The following is a 15,343-nucleotide window of genomic DNA, read 5'->3' as shown; positions in this document are numbered from 1 at the left end:
TGGCTGGCATGGTATGCCATTGGCACGGTGGTGCGGCTGGCATGGTTGGCATGCCTTTGGCGCGGAGACGTGGCTGGCATGGTATGCCATTGGCACGGTGGTGCGACTGGCATGGTTGGCATGCCTTTGGCGCGGAGACGTGGCTGACATGGTATGCCATTGACACGGTGGCGCGGCTGGCATGGTTGGCATACCTTTGGCGCGGAGGTGTGGCTGGCATGGCTGGCATGCCGTCGGCACACTTGGCTAGCATGCATGGCTGGCATGTGCGGAGACAATGCCAGTTGGTACTTGAGGGTTGTGTCGTGGAACATGGCGTGAGTATATATATAAAAAAAGGTACCCCGGTAATTTTACGCGGACATGTTGAATGGTTCATTGTTTGTGCTAGTGGCGATAGTGACGTCATGTCAGATGCAAGGTTTTACGATTTTGACCCTAAGCTAAAAACCACCATCAACACTTAGTTAACTTAAAAGCAACAAAACCCTTAATATTAGCATTCCGATTATTAGCAATAATTTCTTTGCAGGATGGGTCTCTAAACCATTTTTTTTTTAGTCTAAATAGTTTATGGGTCTTGGAATTTATTCTTGCTGTAGAAAGCAGAATAGGACAACGATCACTAGCTAATGAAAACAGATGATAAGTTACAGAAATTGGGAAATTATTTAGCCAATTTAGGCCAGCTACTGCTCTATCTAGACTTTCTAGAATGATTTAATGTACTTAGGGGTGTAAATAATACCCGAAAATACTCGGCCTGCCTGTACCCGCCCGAGCCGCCTGTACCCGAAGTAGCCCAAAGCCTGTTATGCCCCGTCATGGGCCACCCGGCCTGGTCTGGATTAATTTATTGGGCGGTCTCGGGCTTTGCAATTAATTATGATGCCCGGACTGATACCCGGCCTGGTGCCCGGCCTGAAAACCTTCTATGTGTCATTAATCATTTAATATCCTCTTAAAAATACTTAAAAGTTACCATTTTACAATTGTCAATTTTGTGTCAAGAAAAATTAAATATATACTTGTTTTTACTTATAATTAACTTTTTCAAAACATTAATGGTAATATATTTTCTTATTAGAAATTTTATTGTACTCTAATTAATTATTTATTATAGGCTATAACTAAAAGTTTGTCATTGTAATTTAAATATAAAATAATACTATCACTTACGGTATGCAATGTGAGAAAGGAAAGAATATTATATTAAAATTAAATAAATTTAATTGCAAGCCTGGAAAAATAAATTTAATACCATTCATTTGAAAATTTGAACTTAAAAAATAAGAAAAAAAAATTCAAAATAATGGCCTATCCGGCCCGATCTGGCCTGCCCGTATAAAAACGGGCTTCGGACGGTCTTTGGGTAGCAAATTATCATCTTTGGCCCGGCCTGCCCGGCCTGAATTTGTTTACGGGCTCACAAATATTAAGCCTAGCCTGCCCGACCTATCTTAGTTTTTGGGCCGGGTGGCCTGACCTGCCCGAATTTACACCCCTAAATGTACTTGTCTTCTATTGGTCCAAAGTAACTGGGTTGCCTATGAAATTAGTATCATGTAAACCATTACTGTCAATACTATCATTAAAAGTATCCAAAAGATGTTGGCTAACTGGATTACCCCCTTGTTTTTCATCTTGAGTTAGAATAAAATTAAGATCACCTACAACAATCCAAGGCAAGTTGAGTTGTATAGCAATATTTTGCATAAAAGTCCCATTGATTTTTTCCTAACAAAGTTATCTAGAGCACCATAAACAATACTGACCAAGGAATAGTCCGTCCTAACATCAATTCTAATTTTACGTTAAATGGTATTAATCTTAAAATTTATGATATATTAAGGTCAATCCCATCCAATGTAGTCGATTTGGCCGAGATTTTGATAAAATTTCCGATTTCGTCGTAAGAGTGAATTGACTTTAGAATTTTGCTCAGATGAGATTTTTGTTGAAATCTTGTTTATCTCGGCCGAGATAAGTCGGGTATTTTGACGAAAATCTCGTTATGGAATTAAAAGTATCCCATCCAAATTGTTGTTCGTCTTATAATCATAAAAAAATCAATGTTAACAAGTCAAAACTGGTTATGTGAGTTCTTTTCTTTTCCTTTTTATCCACAAGCCCTAATACTGGTTTCTACTTTTTGATCTTGAATGATAAATATCATCTTGATGTCGATAATGATGATGATGTTTTTGATCAATCCGATGTTCCAATTTTTATTGATCTTGATGTCGATGAATGACAATGTTTTTTGATGCGATTCAGTTAGCAGAGAAAGAAAAAAGAAAGAAAGAATTGTTGAATCGGAGATAGATGAGAAGTTGAGTACAAAATTTGAGTTTTAATCACCACAGAAAGTAACAAATTCTCAAACAATGTAAAACTAAGGTGGATGGGTTATGTGTTGTTTAGGTGATTTGATTAGTTAATTAATGATGATTGATTTTACTTACAATATTCTTTTTACGTCGGTCATGTGACTATTTGTGTCATCCTAACAAGACGAAGGATTAGCCAATTAGGGTTGTAACTAGTAAGTGAATACGTAGAAGACGACATAGAAAAGAAAAGTTAGATAGAAAAGAAAAGTTAGATAGAAAAGATACTCGCGTTTTTAGGGGCCACTCGAAAGGATTTAGGGGCCAACAATAAAACAAAAAAGGTCACCCAAAGGGAAAATGTAGCCAACCCTTATCTCGCGTAATTCGTAATGGCGAAACTACCTTTATATACTCGGAGGATATGATAACATTGTTATCCTCCGATTGCAATCGGAAGCCAAAATATTTCCCAGACTTCCGATTGTAGTCGGTGCAGTATTAGAATGATTTGTGTTTCATTTTTTCCATTTCTTTTTCATTTTTGAGTTGTTAGAGTTATAGAGAAGAAGGTGAAGGAAAAAAAGAGAAAACCCATTTTATCACTACAAAAATGGATGGATATGAAGAAGAAGGTGAGAATCATGACGAAGAACAAAATGTTGAGGGTTCACGACCGTTTAGAGAAGACGATTTGGGGTATATGTTGAATGATCCAAACTTTTGTGGAGAGGAAAACATAGACGACCCTTTCATGGAAGAAAATGGAGAATCGCCCGATATTGAAGCTAACGATGCATGTAAAACACAGGTATTGTGTTAAGAAACTCAAATACTCGATTTGCATGCGTTTGTGTGCTTTCGTAAACAAGAAAAACCGATTATTGCATGCATTGAATGCCATGAACTACCCAGATTCGGTAGATAATTTGTAGAATAAACCTACGAATATAACACACTGAGTACCAAATATGTATATTCGGTAGTTACAAGATACTAGTTTACTGCCGAAGATGAGAAAAAACCCCAAACTGGTTTTCCAAAAATATCTACATTCGGTAGTTATGTAGAGTTATTTACCCCCGAATGGCCCCAAAAACGAATTCCTCAGAAAATTTCAAAACTCAGTATTCTTATCCTTTACAATCGGTAATAGTTTAACATTCTTTGACTGCCGAATATAACAGTGGCCTCGAAATAAAATTTCCGAAAACTTGAAAATCGGATGTTTATCGATTAAAGTTATCTTCCGGTTATTTATATTCGGCTGGTTTACTATATATTTTAGCTTCCGATTATATCATTTTTTGCACTCAGTAAACTGTGTACATTCATTTGCATAAATCGGGTGTTTTGGGTAAGCGATAGGATTCCGAATATAGAGTATTCAGAAGTTTGACTTATTTAATAACCTCCGATTATTGTATAATAATTTGTTGCTTTCATATGCAGGCCATTGAAGAGTTTGTTGATGACTTCTATTTGAGGCCTGCCACTTCCCTATACTATGCAAACGATTTAGTATACTCATTACTACTTTTTTCTTTTTTTCAAAATTTATATGTTAAATGGTTATGCTTATTAGATTTGTTTTGTTTTATGCACGTTTAGACATTTGGAAGTAAGAAGGAGGCAAAGGAATGGCTTATGAACAAGGCAAAAGATAACATGTGCGTGGTAGTTCAAAATAATCATGTTAGTGACACTCGATTTGAAATGATTTATGAGCGAGGTGGGACGCGAAAGAGTCACGAGGGAAAGAATAGTAAGTACATACGGAAGACGAATAGGAAATACCGAAGCAATACCAAGAAGATAGGATGCCCATTTAAGATTGTCTTCTATAAGCCCGATGGTATTAAAGGTAAAGAGTATAAAATGTATAAAGTTGATAACGGTTGTCACAACCATGATGATCCGTTGGATTTAATTGGACATGTAATGGTTGCCAAGTTAAAACCACATCAAATGCAGACGGTGAGGTCTATGCGGATCCAAAAAGCGAGTGCGATCTTAAGTAAAATAAAGGCGGACGATCCCGACAACTTGTCTTCTTTGTCTACAATTAAGTCGGCCCTAGATACGATCAAAAGGACTGATTGGGATGGTCGAACGGTCATGCAACAATCGGAGTGGTTAGCGGAGTTACACGGCTACACCTTGATAAGGGAAGAAAAGGATGGTATAGTGGTTCGTATTTTCTTGGCACATCCCGAAATGATCCAATTGGCTCAATGCTTTCATCAAATTTTGTTGATAGATGCTACTTATAAGACAAACAAGTATAACATGTCATTGTTGAACATTGCTTGCCATACTTCGGACAAAAACACGTTTACGATTGCATGGGGTTTAATGGATCATGAGAACAATGTGAGTTTCATTTGGATGTTGGAGACGTTGAGGTACATTTATAACGGTGATAATTTTCCAAGGGTTATTGTAACGGATAACGATCAATCCTTAATGCATGCAATAGCGGTAGTGTTTCCGGAATCCCAAAACTTGCAATGTACGTGGCACATTCAATGCAATCTCAAAACCAATTGCCATCATCATTTCCAAGCTAAAAGACCAAGGAAGGGTACCAAGAGGTCAAAGGAAGAGGATGAGCGCATTAGTAAATTAACCGTGGAAGAACATAAGGAAGAGGATAGGCTATTTGAAGAAAAGTGGAAGAAGGATGGAATAATTTGGAAAATATTCATGAAAGCATGGGACAAAATTGTTTGGTCGATGACCGAGGAAATTTACGAATGTAACTTGAAGAAATTTGAGGATGAATACGGCACGGACTACCCAAAACCGGTTGAGTATTGTAAAAAACAATGGTTAACGATTAAGGAGAGGTTTGTGTTTGCATGGACATATGAATATAGTAACTTCAAGAACGAGGCGACAAGCATTGCGGAGGGGTCTCATGGTCGACTAAAGAAAATACTAATTGGTAGTCAAAATGGAGTTGTGTCGATCCAAGAAGCAATCCATGAATTCACCAATCGTGATCTCGTAAAGATTAGGAAATGTATGCAATTTAGTGTACACCAATTCCCGATGGAACATATTAAGGAAAAATTGCTTCTAAGGGGAGTTGTTCATAAAGTTTCAAGATGGGAAATAAATCGCATGATGAAACAATTGAAGTTATATAAAACTTATGATGACGAGAATACGGTTTGTGTTTGCAAGGATATGATAGGTATTGGACTCCCATGTCTTCATAAGTTGGGTAGGTATGTTGAAGTGATTGAAATCTATGATATTCACCCATTTTGGAAGCAATTAAATTTCACTCCGAACACCCCGGTAGTTGATGGTCCGTCTTTCTTCGAGTCGGAATTGTGTGCACGAATAGCCGAGCGTTATGCTACATCAAACGACACCAAAAAGCAAATATTGATGCATAATTTGGAGGAAGCCCTTCACCCTTGTTTAAGGGAGGTTGATGAACCTATTAAGCAAAAGAACACCGGTAGGCCGAACACCGAAGTGTCGAGGACCATCCAAAGAAAAGAGTTGAAGGAGTATTTGTCTAATAAAAGAATATTGTCTAGGCACGAGTGTTCGGAAGCCGAATTTGAAGATGAGCCGGAACCTAAGAAAAGAGGTCGTCCAAGAAATGATCAAAGTGGACCAACCACCCGACAAGTAAGTCAGCCCAATGTTTTTGAAGAAGTTGTTGATCAAATGAACGCCTCGCAACAAACCCAACCAATGGAAATTCTTACTATAAAATAGGACAAAGGTACTCTTCGTTGCCCTAGAGATCTTAATGGAAGACCAAATCGATCCACATATACAATATACAAAGAGTATTTGGAACAACTCCCTCCACTTATCATTCCATTTGTTTTGTCGACCGACGAGGTTGATGGGGATGGAAATTGTGGGTTTCACGTTGCTACGGAACAAATGGGTTACTTTAGAGAGGCGGATATCGAAGATGTCACCCAATGCCAATATTTAAGAAATAAGATGGCGGTACAACTAGTGAAGGACAAGGGTTTTTATATGGAGATGATGAGGCGAGGAGATAGATACGACAAAGAACAAGAGTTCAAAGATTTAGTTGCGCGTGTGAAGTGTCGAAAGGGATTGAAGACAATCGGATCCAAGTATTGGATGACAGTGCCTAAATTTGGATATCTCCTAGCGGACGTTTTGAATTACGTGGTACATTTCTTTGTTCCTCCTATGTATGGACTTAGCATGACGTTTGCACCCACAAGAACGTCTTGCGACGAGTCGGTTAAAGGTAGAAGAATCGTAATGGCATTTGTGAATGAAATGCATTTTATCGGTTTAAGAGTAAAGAAAGATTGTCCGTTACCTCCGTTGAGTAAGTGGCACGATTACTTCCCGATGAACCATTGCAAGGATTGGGTGAAACAATATGAGACCAACATGGTTGATTGGGATCGTGTTATGGACAACAACTTTCCCGCTGAGTTACTTGAATTGATCCCCTCGGATGATGACGATGTTTGATCGTTTTTTTTCGAGGAATCGGATGAGTTACTATAATTTTTTTTGAAACTATGTAATCGGAACAACAGTATTATAACACTTCAATACGATTAATCATATTCGGGAATTCCATATTTTATCAAACCGCCGATTAATATTAAAAATTTGAATTTACAACACTTAAACATCACATGTTATTCTTTTTTCCCAGTCCGAGATGCAACAATCAACGCGGCTTCGAAATGTAGAAACGACTCTCCTCTCCACTTGGAATAAGCATCTTGTGCCGCAAACCTTTCGTCTCTGTGCTTAGCAAGAATACAGTTGTACTCGGTGCACAATTTTATAACATGGTGCACCCTTGAAGAAACATGCGATGGTTCATAATTGTGGCGTGGCTTCTTGTACTTACCAACAAAAGGACCCAATGAAACGTTAATCCAAAATATACGATAGTCCTGCTGTTCTTTGGGTAGATCTTTCACAATGTAATAATTTTTTATCCATTCGGTCTCTTCCTCAACTTGTTTTAATCTTTCTATATGATGGAATTGTTCTTTACCTCGCTTCTTAGCCTTGATTTCCTCTTCCTCCTCCTCCGTTGCCACTAACGATGGTTTAATTTTTTTGGGTTGTTTGTTCCTTTTTTGTATTTCTTCTTCCATTGTTGCAATTGATATAGTTGTTCGCTTGCATCTTCGAAGTATGTTGTCGATTGATGATGGACTTGCCATTGAAAAGGTTTTTCATTCCGATTTTTTACTCAATAATAACTGAGAGGGGTTACCCTCCTTATATAGATTAGAGTTCCAACGGATATAATTTTTGAAAATATGGCCGTTGAGGTTTCTGAAAATATGGCCGTTGAGGTTTCGTATCATTGGTGCACTACAATCGGTTGTTAACGATACACGTATTACCCCCGAATAAGACATTCGGTGGCAAACTTAAATTCTTATCTACCGATTAAGTTGGAAGTTACCAAAACTTAATCGGAAGTTAAATTAGTTACCAAAACTTCCGAATATGGGCTGTCTAACCTTCAATATTGGCCCTTGGAACCACCTGGAGCCATGGCGTGGTTTGTTTTGAACTTGTAATATTCGGATGATAATTTTTTTGTAAAGTTCCGAATGTACGATGGCCCAAAAATCAGAATTTGGGAAAAACTTATACTTTTCAAATTTTGTCTTTGAATTAATCGGAAGTTAAATTAGTTACCAAAACTTCCGAATATGGGCTGTCTAACCTTCAATATTGGCCCTTGGAACCACCTAGAGCCATGGCGTGGTTTGTTTTGAACTTGTAATATTCGGAGGATAGGTTTTTTGTAAAGTTCCGAATGTACGATGGCCCAAAAATCAGAATTTGGGAAAAACTTATACTTTTCAAATTTTGTCTTTGAACTAATCGGAAGTTAAATTAGTTACCAAAACTTCCGAATATGGGCTGTCTAACCTTCAATATTGGCCCTTGGAACCACCTGGAGCCATGGCGTGGTTTGTTTTGAACTTGTAATATTCGGAGGATAATTTTTTTGTAAAGTTCCGAATGTACGATGGCCCAAAAATCAGAATTTGGAAAAACTTATACTTTTCAAATTTTGTCTTTGAATTAATCGGAAGTTAAATTAGTTACCAAAACTTCCGAATATGGGTTGTCTAACCTTCAATATTGGCCCTTGGAACCACCTGGAGCCATGGCGTGGTTTGTTTTGAACTTGTAATATTCGGAGGATAGGTTTTTTGTAAAGTTCCGAATGTACGATGGCCCAAAAATCAGAATTTGGAAAAACTTATACTTTTCAAATTTTGTCTTTGAATTAATCGGAAGTTAAATTAGTTACCAAAACTTCCGAATATGGGCTGTCTAACCTTCAATATTGGCCCTTGGAACCACCTGGAGCCATGGCGTGGTTTGTTTTGAACTTGTAATATTCGGAGGATAGGTTTTTTGTAAAGTTCCGAATGTACGATGGCCCAAAAATCAGAATTTGGGAAAAACTTATACTTTTCAAATTTTGTCTTTGAATTAATCGGAAGTTAAATTAGTTACCAAAACTTCCGAATATGGCTGTCTAACCTTCAATATTGGCCCTTGGAACCACCTGGAGCCATGGCGTGGTTTGTTTTGAACTTGTAATATTCGGAGGATAGGTTTTTTGTAAAGTTCCGAATGTACGATGGCCCAAAAATCAGAATTTGGGAAAAACTTATACTTTTCAAATTTTGTCTTTGAATTAATCGGAAGTTAAATTAGTTACCAAAACTTCTGAATATGGGCTGTCTAACCTTCAATATTGTCCCTTGGAACCACCTGGAGCCATGGCGTGGTTTGTTTTAAACTTGTAATATTCGGAGGATAGGTTTTTTGTAAAGTTCTGAATGTACGATGGCCCAAAAATCAGAATTTGGAAAAACTTATACTTTTCAAATTTTGTCTTTGAAATAATCGGAAGTTAAATTAGTTACCAAAACTTCCGAATATGGGCTGTCTAACCTTCAATATTGGCCCTTGGAACCACCTGGAGCCATGGCGTGGTTTGTTTTGAACTTGTAATATTCGGAGGATAATTTTTTTGTAAAGTTCCGAATGTACGATGTCCCAAAAATCAGAATTTGGAAAAACTTATACTTTTCAAATTTTGTCTTTGAAATAATCGGAAGTTAAATTAGTTACCAAAACTTCCGAATATGGGCTGTCTAACCTTCAATATTGGCCCTTGGAACCACCTGGAGCCATGGCATGGTTTGTTTTGAACTTGTAATATTCGGAGGATAGGTTTTTTTGTAAAGTTCCGAATGTACGATGGCCCAAAAATCAGAATTTGGAAAAACTTATACTTTTCAAATTTTGTCTTTGAAATAATCGGAAGTTAAATTAGTTACCAAAACTTCCGAATATGGGCTGTCTAACCTTCAATATTGGCCCTTGGAACCACCTGGAGCCATGGCGTGGTTTGGTTTGAACTTGTAATATTCGGAGGATAATTTTTTTGTAAAGTTCCGAATGTACGATGGCCCAAAAATCAGAATTTGGAAAAACTTATACTTTTCAAATTTTGTCTTTGAAATAATCGGAAGTTAAATTAGTTACCAAAACTTCCGAATATGGGCTGTCTAACCTTCAATATTGGCCCTTGGAACCACCTGGAGCCATGGCGTGGTTTGTTTTGAACTTGTAATATCAGAGGATAATTTTTTTGTAAAGTTCTGAATGTACGATGGCCCAAAAATCAGAATTTGGAAAAACTTATACTTTTCAAATTTTGTCTTTGAAATAATCGGAAGTTAAATTAGTTACCAAAACTTCCGAATATGGGCTGTCTAACCTTCAATATTGGCCCTTGGAACCACCTGGAGCCATGGCGTGGTTTGTTTTGAACTTGTAATATTCGGAGGATAGGTTTTTTGTAAAGTTTCGAATGTACGATGGCCCAAAAATCAGAATTTGGGAAAAACTTATACTTTTCAAATTTTGTCTTTGAACTAATCGGAAGTTAAATTAGTTACCAAAACTTCCGAATATGGGCTGTCTAACCTTCAATATTGGCCCTTGGAACCACCTGGAGCCATGGCGTGGTTTGTTTTGAACTTGTAATATTCGGAGGATAGGTTTTTTGTAAAGTTATGAATATACGATGGCCCAAATACTGGCCCCAAAATGGGATTTTTCCTATATCAGAAATTTTGAGATTTTTTCAATATATACATTCGGTAGTGAGTGTTCTTCCGAATACTGTGTGTCTACTTAAATATATTCGGTAGCCAAAAAATTCATTAAACTACCGATTATTAGCAGTTTGTATCCAGGATGATATGGCCACCAATATTCGGCAGATAATTATCAAATCTTTCTCCCGAATACTGTCGATGTTCTTGAGAAATGAAGAACACGACTACATTCGGAATTAAATAAGCATGAATATCGCCCGAATCTGGATAAATAACCGAAAACCCTAGAATTTTTTTTTCTCGATTCGACGAATTAAAGCGAAATAAACCCCAAAAATGATAGATTCTTACCTAATTGGGACCATTTGAAGTTGACGAAGTGTTTGACTATCGGAATCGCCACCACCGACTACATTGCCAGGTACGCGTTCTTCACGTTCTTATACAGTTGAAATGAGTAGAAATTTTTGATTTGGTCTTTATACAGTTTTACCAGAAGGGCATTTATGTAACTTAAATATCATATAGGGTACCCCTTAACTAGAGTCTTTGGCTGGGTATAAATTGATGGCCCTAAATCCTTTCGGGTGGCCCCTAAAAACGCGAGGAAAAAGATCTAGATCGGGAAAGTATTTCATGGTTTTTTATTTGGGCGGGGACGGTGGGTGTGTGTGTTTCGTCAGTACGGATATGCAACAAATCTCACCACATCGAATTAGTGAATACCTATCAGGAGAAAATATTTAATAACCATTGATCAGTAAAGGTAGAATAGGCATTTTTATTTTATTGGTATTTAAAAACTAATTTACCGAGATTGTTGCACTTTCATTTAAGTGGATGTAACTGGGTTTTAATTTGTCATTGTAATGAACTTAATGGTTTATATCTAGTTATATATTGGATTAAACTGTTTGCATCTGGTTATATGTAGAAGATAAAACTAGTTTCCATATTTAAAATTATTCTCATCAGAGTGTGCAGGTTGGGTATGTTTTTTTGTCAGAATATGAAGGATGAAACCAGTTTCTCCCTGGCCAAAAATATGTTTTCTTTTTGAATTTCTTGTGATTGATGTGGATGAAATTGGTTTCATCCCGTTTTACATTAGATTGAATTTGGTTTCACCCATGTAGATAAAATTAGTTTCATTCTGTTTTCAGTTGGGTTGAATTTGGTTTCACCCATATTTAAACTAAGAAGAAACCAGTTTCATCCAGTTTTCAAATTGGTTGAATTTGGGTTGAAACTAAGATGAAATCAGTTTCATTCAGTTTTAAATTGGGATGAATTTGGTTTCACCCATGTTTAAACTAAAATGAAACCAGTTTCATCCCGTTTTACATTGGGTTGAATTTTGTTTCATCTAAACTTTTTATATGAAATGAGATGTTTGTGGACACACTCACACAAAAATAAAGTGCTTTTATGAGGATATTTGGCGCTGATCATAACAAAGACCTTTTTATTCACCAATAAATGCATAAAATTGAAGTTTGTCGAATGTAACTTGGGTTGAATTTTGTGTATGTTAAACAAGTTATTGGTATTAGAGACGTTATTCCACCACCAATACCAGGAGCATTTTCTAATGTTTACATTGCCACTGAACTCATGGATAGTGACCTCCATCAAATAATTCGCTCCAATCAAGGTTTATCAGAGGAACACAGCCAGGTAACTGACACAAAAATAAAGTGCTAACATGAACGTATTCTTCTTTATGAGGATATTTGGCGCTGATCATAACAAAGACCTTTTTATTCACCAATAAATGCACAAAATTGAAGTTTGTCGAATGTAACTTGGGTTGAATTTTGTGTATGTTAAACAGGTTATTGGTATTAGAGACGTTATTCCACCACCAATACCAGGAGCATTTTCTGATGTTTACATTGCCACTGAACTCATGGATAGTGACCTCCATCAAATAATTCGCTCCACTCAAGGTTTATCGGAGGAACACAGCCAGGTAACTGACAACTTCTATCCCAAATTCATAACATGATACCAAAAACCTCTAACTTTATGAACTTGTTTTGGTAATTTAATAGATTAATACCTAATATTTGTTTTCTTCTTCAATTGTTGTGCAGTACTTCTTGTATCAGATTCTTTGTGGTTTAAAATATATTCATTCCTCCAATGTTATTCATAGGGATTAAAAGCGAGCAACCTTTTGCTAAATGCAAACTGTGGATTAAAGATTTGTGATTTGAGTTTGGCCCTCCCTACTTCGGAAAACGAATGTATGACTGAGTATGTTGTCAGTAGATGGTATATAGCACCAGAGTTTTGCTCCATTCTTCAGATTATACTGCTGCAATTGATGTGTGGTCAGTGAGATGTATCTTTATGGAGCTGATGAATAGAAGACCACTATTTACTGGTAGGGATCATGTACATCAGCTGCGGTTACTTACTGAGGTAAGATGACAAGTTATCCCGTATTGAATTTGAAGTTCAGGATCTCAATTAATTCTTATTGGTGTTCAGAAAAGGTTATCTTACACATGGTTATTGACACTGTAGATCCTCGGAACACCTACTGAAGCTGATCTAGTTTTTGTTCGGAGTGATGATGCAAGAAGGTATCTCCAATAGCTACCACCACATTCACACCAATACTCTTTTACTTCTTTAATTAATTGTACAAATTGATTTCTTAGCACATAAAAAGTGTAACTCTTGTTTTAGTTGTTTGTGGTGCTACGATGTTGTGCCGCGTTAGACAAATTAAGTTAGTGTCAATATAAGCTGAGTTTAGAGTTTAGAAATCTCTTTGCTTATAAACAAATTAGTTTAAGGGATATTTTAGGTAAACTCATTGTTTTGTTTTATTTTTATTTTTCTGGGCAGATTATCCAAAATGGTTAATAGAAAAGTATCTTTTTGATTCCCGTCTATTTAAACAGTATCAAATTTTACATATCTTTTTCACCCATGAATTGTTATTTTAGGACTATTTAACCAATTTTGTGCAAAAATTTGGCGTCTTAAATTCGTTTTTAGCAGCATCATATTTCACATCTACTTATCTAGGATATCTTTAGCTGTGCCAAAAGATGGTTTTATTGCCACACTTTTTTTACACAATTACACCCATGACATTTCTTGTATGTCTCTCATGAAAATTAGTTTTTGAAGAGTTTTTGTTGGGAAATTTTAGAATCCCTCTTAGAAGTTTAATCCTTTAGCCCGCTTAGACTTGCAAATCTGCTTCCGTCCCAGTTCGAGACAATTTCAACTATAATGAGTGTCTTTGCATTTCTGCTTGTGGAAACAAATCAGTTATTTACCAAGAAAAATTATAAGGACATAGCCAAACTTAGTTACTACGCACTTTCAATTTCTAAAAAATAATATAACAGATTTGTTCATGGCCATGAACCACATTTTTATTGCACGGATCCCACATACTAAACTCCTGATGGCAGTATTATAGGTGTTCTTCCCAGAAACAAAGGTCAAATCTTATTTTACTGATGAGCAAATCTAATATCCTTTTTCATGATGAATTTTCGTTTTGTGTTTTTAAATTGTTACTGTACAATTGGTTTATTACATCAAAACACACTTATAGTATGTTTGGTTCGAGAATTGAATTTTTTGTAATCCAATTCTAGAGGAATGTGGCCGATTCTTTGAACCAAATAATCCAAATCAATTCTATGTAATTAACAATATTAATTCTAGGAATCTGATTCCATTCAAAATAATAAATTTTCATTGCATTGGTCTAATAGTGCAATGAAATTGGATTCAAGGGTAAAAACAAAATAATTGAATTACCTCAACCAAACATTAACTTTTTTGAATTTGATTTCAATTCCTCGGAATTCTACTCCAATTATCGGATTACCCCATAATTGAATTCTTAGGATTCCAATTCTTCCAACTAAATGAGGTGTTAATTTTTCATCCTAACACAAAATTACATGGCAGGAACGGACCCATGATCGCATGATGGGTAACGCTGGTGATTATTGGTCGAATGTCGAGTTTTTCTTTGGGGGTGGGGGGTCCGAATGATAACGTTAACTGTTTATGGAGACTAGTTGGTCACCCGTGCTACACACGGGTCAGTGTCTCGCTTAAGAAAATTTAAGAAATTAACGAAAATTCAACAAACTCGTGACCCTAACAATTAATAAAACATTTATAAAAATTCAATTCAATAAAAAAAACTGATTACATACCGTGAGCTTGCATTTCAACATTTTCACAACTTACGGGCTTCTATTGCTTCACAAACTAACTAATTAAAAGTTACGTGAGTTTAGTTTTCTCCAGTTTTAATATTTTTTTAAATTTTGGAGCTTATGCTATTGGCTTTTATATACTCTTGCCTCTTTTTGTTCATCATCTAATCATTTCACGCCATGCGACATCGAGATTGTGATGTATTATATTCTTAAAAAATTATCATCAATCTCTGGATTTTTAAAGATTCCTTTGTCTCAAATAGAATGAACTCATCGAAAAATTACATAGAGATACTTAATGAGAATTTACCTACATAGTGCAATGAAATATTCTCTAATTCGATAAAATCAAATGTACGCAATGGAATGTTTTCGTCGTCTTTGGCAACCGCGGTAATACGTGTTTGATCGGCAAAGTAGAATCTTATATTTCTCGAGACATACATATAATTATTGCTAAAAATCGAACCATAAAATCTTCCATGATTATTATATTTTGATACTAAAAAATTTTCTTTATGACTTTCAGAGTGACCTTTTTGGGATAACTAAACGTAATTTTTCTCAATGTTACTGTTTATTGATTGGTTTTCCTCCGAAAGAACCACAAAAATAGTAATAGCTAGTTACACATTCGTGGAGTAAAATTATGTTGACTGGAAGCGCA

The 15,343-nt window shown here is 36.1% G+C and overlaps 1 pseudogene; it reads left to right on the top strand.

Moving 5' to 3' along the window:
• Window positions 1-13,431, top strand: part of LOC113360610 — a 20,735-nt pseudogene extending 7,304 nt beyond the window's left edge.
• The last annotated feature ends 1,912 nt before the right edge of the window (window positions 13,432-15,343 follow it).

The sequence above is a fragment of the Papaver somniferum genome, chromosome 3 (genome assembly GCF_003573695.1).
Source record: "Papaver somniferum cultivar HN1 chromosome 3, ASM357369v1, whole genome shotgun sequence".
Taxonomy (NCBI): domain Eukaryota; kingdom Viridiplantae; phylum Streptophyta; class Magnoliopsida; order Ranunculales; family Papaveraceae; genus Papaver; species Papaver somniferum.
Note: the sequence above shows the minus strand (reverse complement) of the source record. Positions and strands in the feature narration are given on the sequence as shown.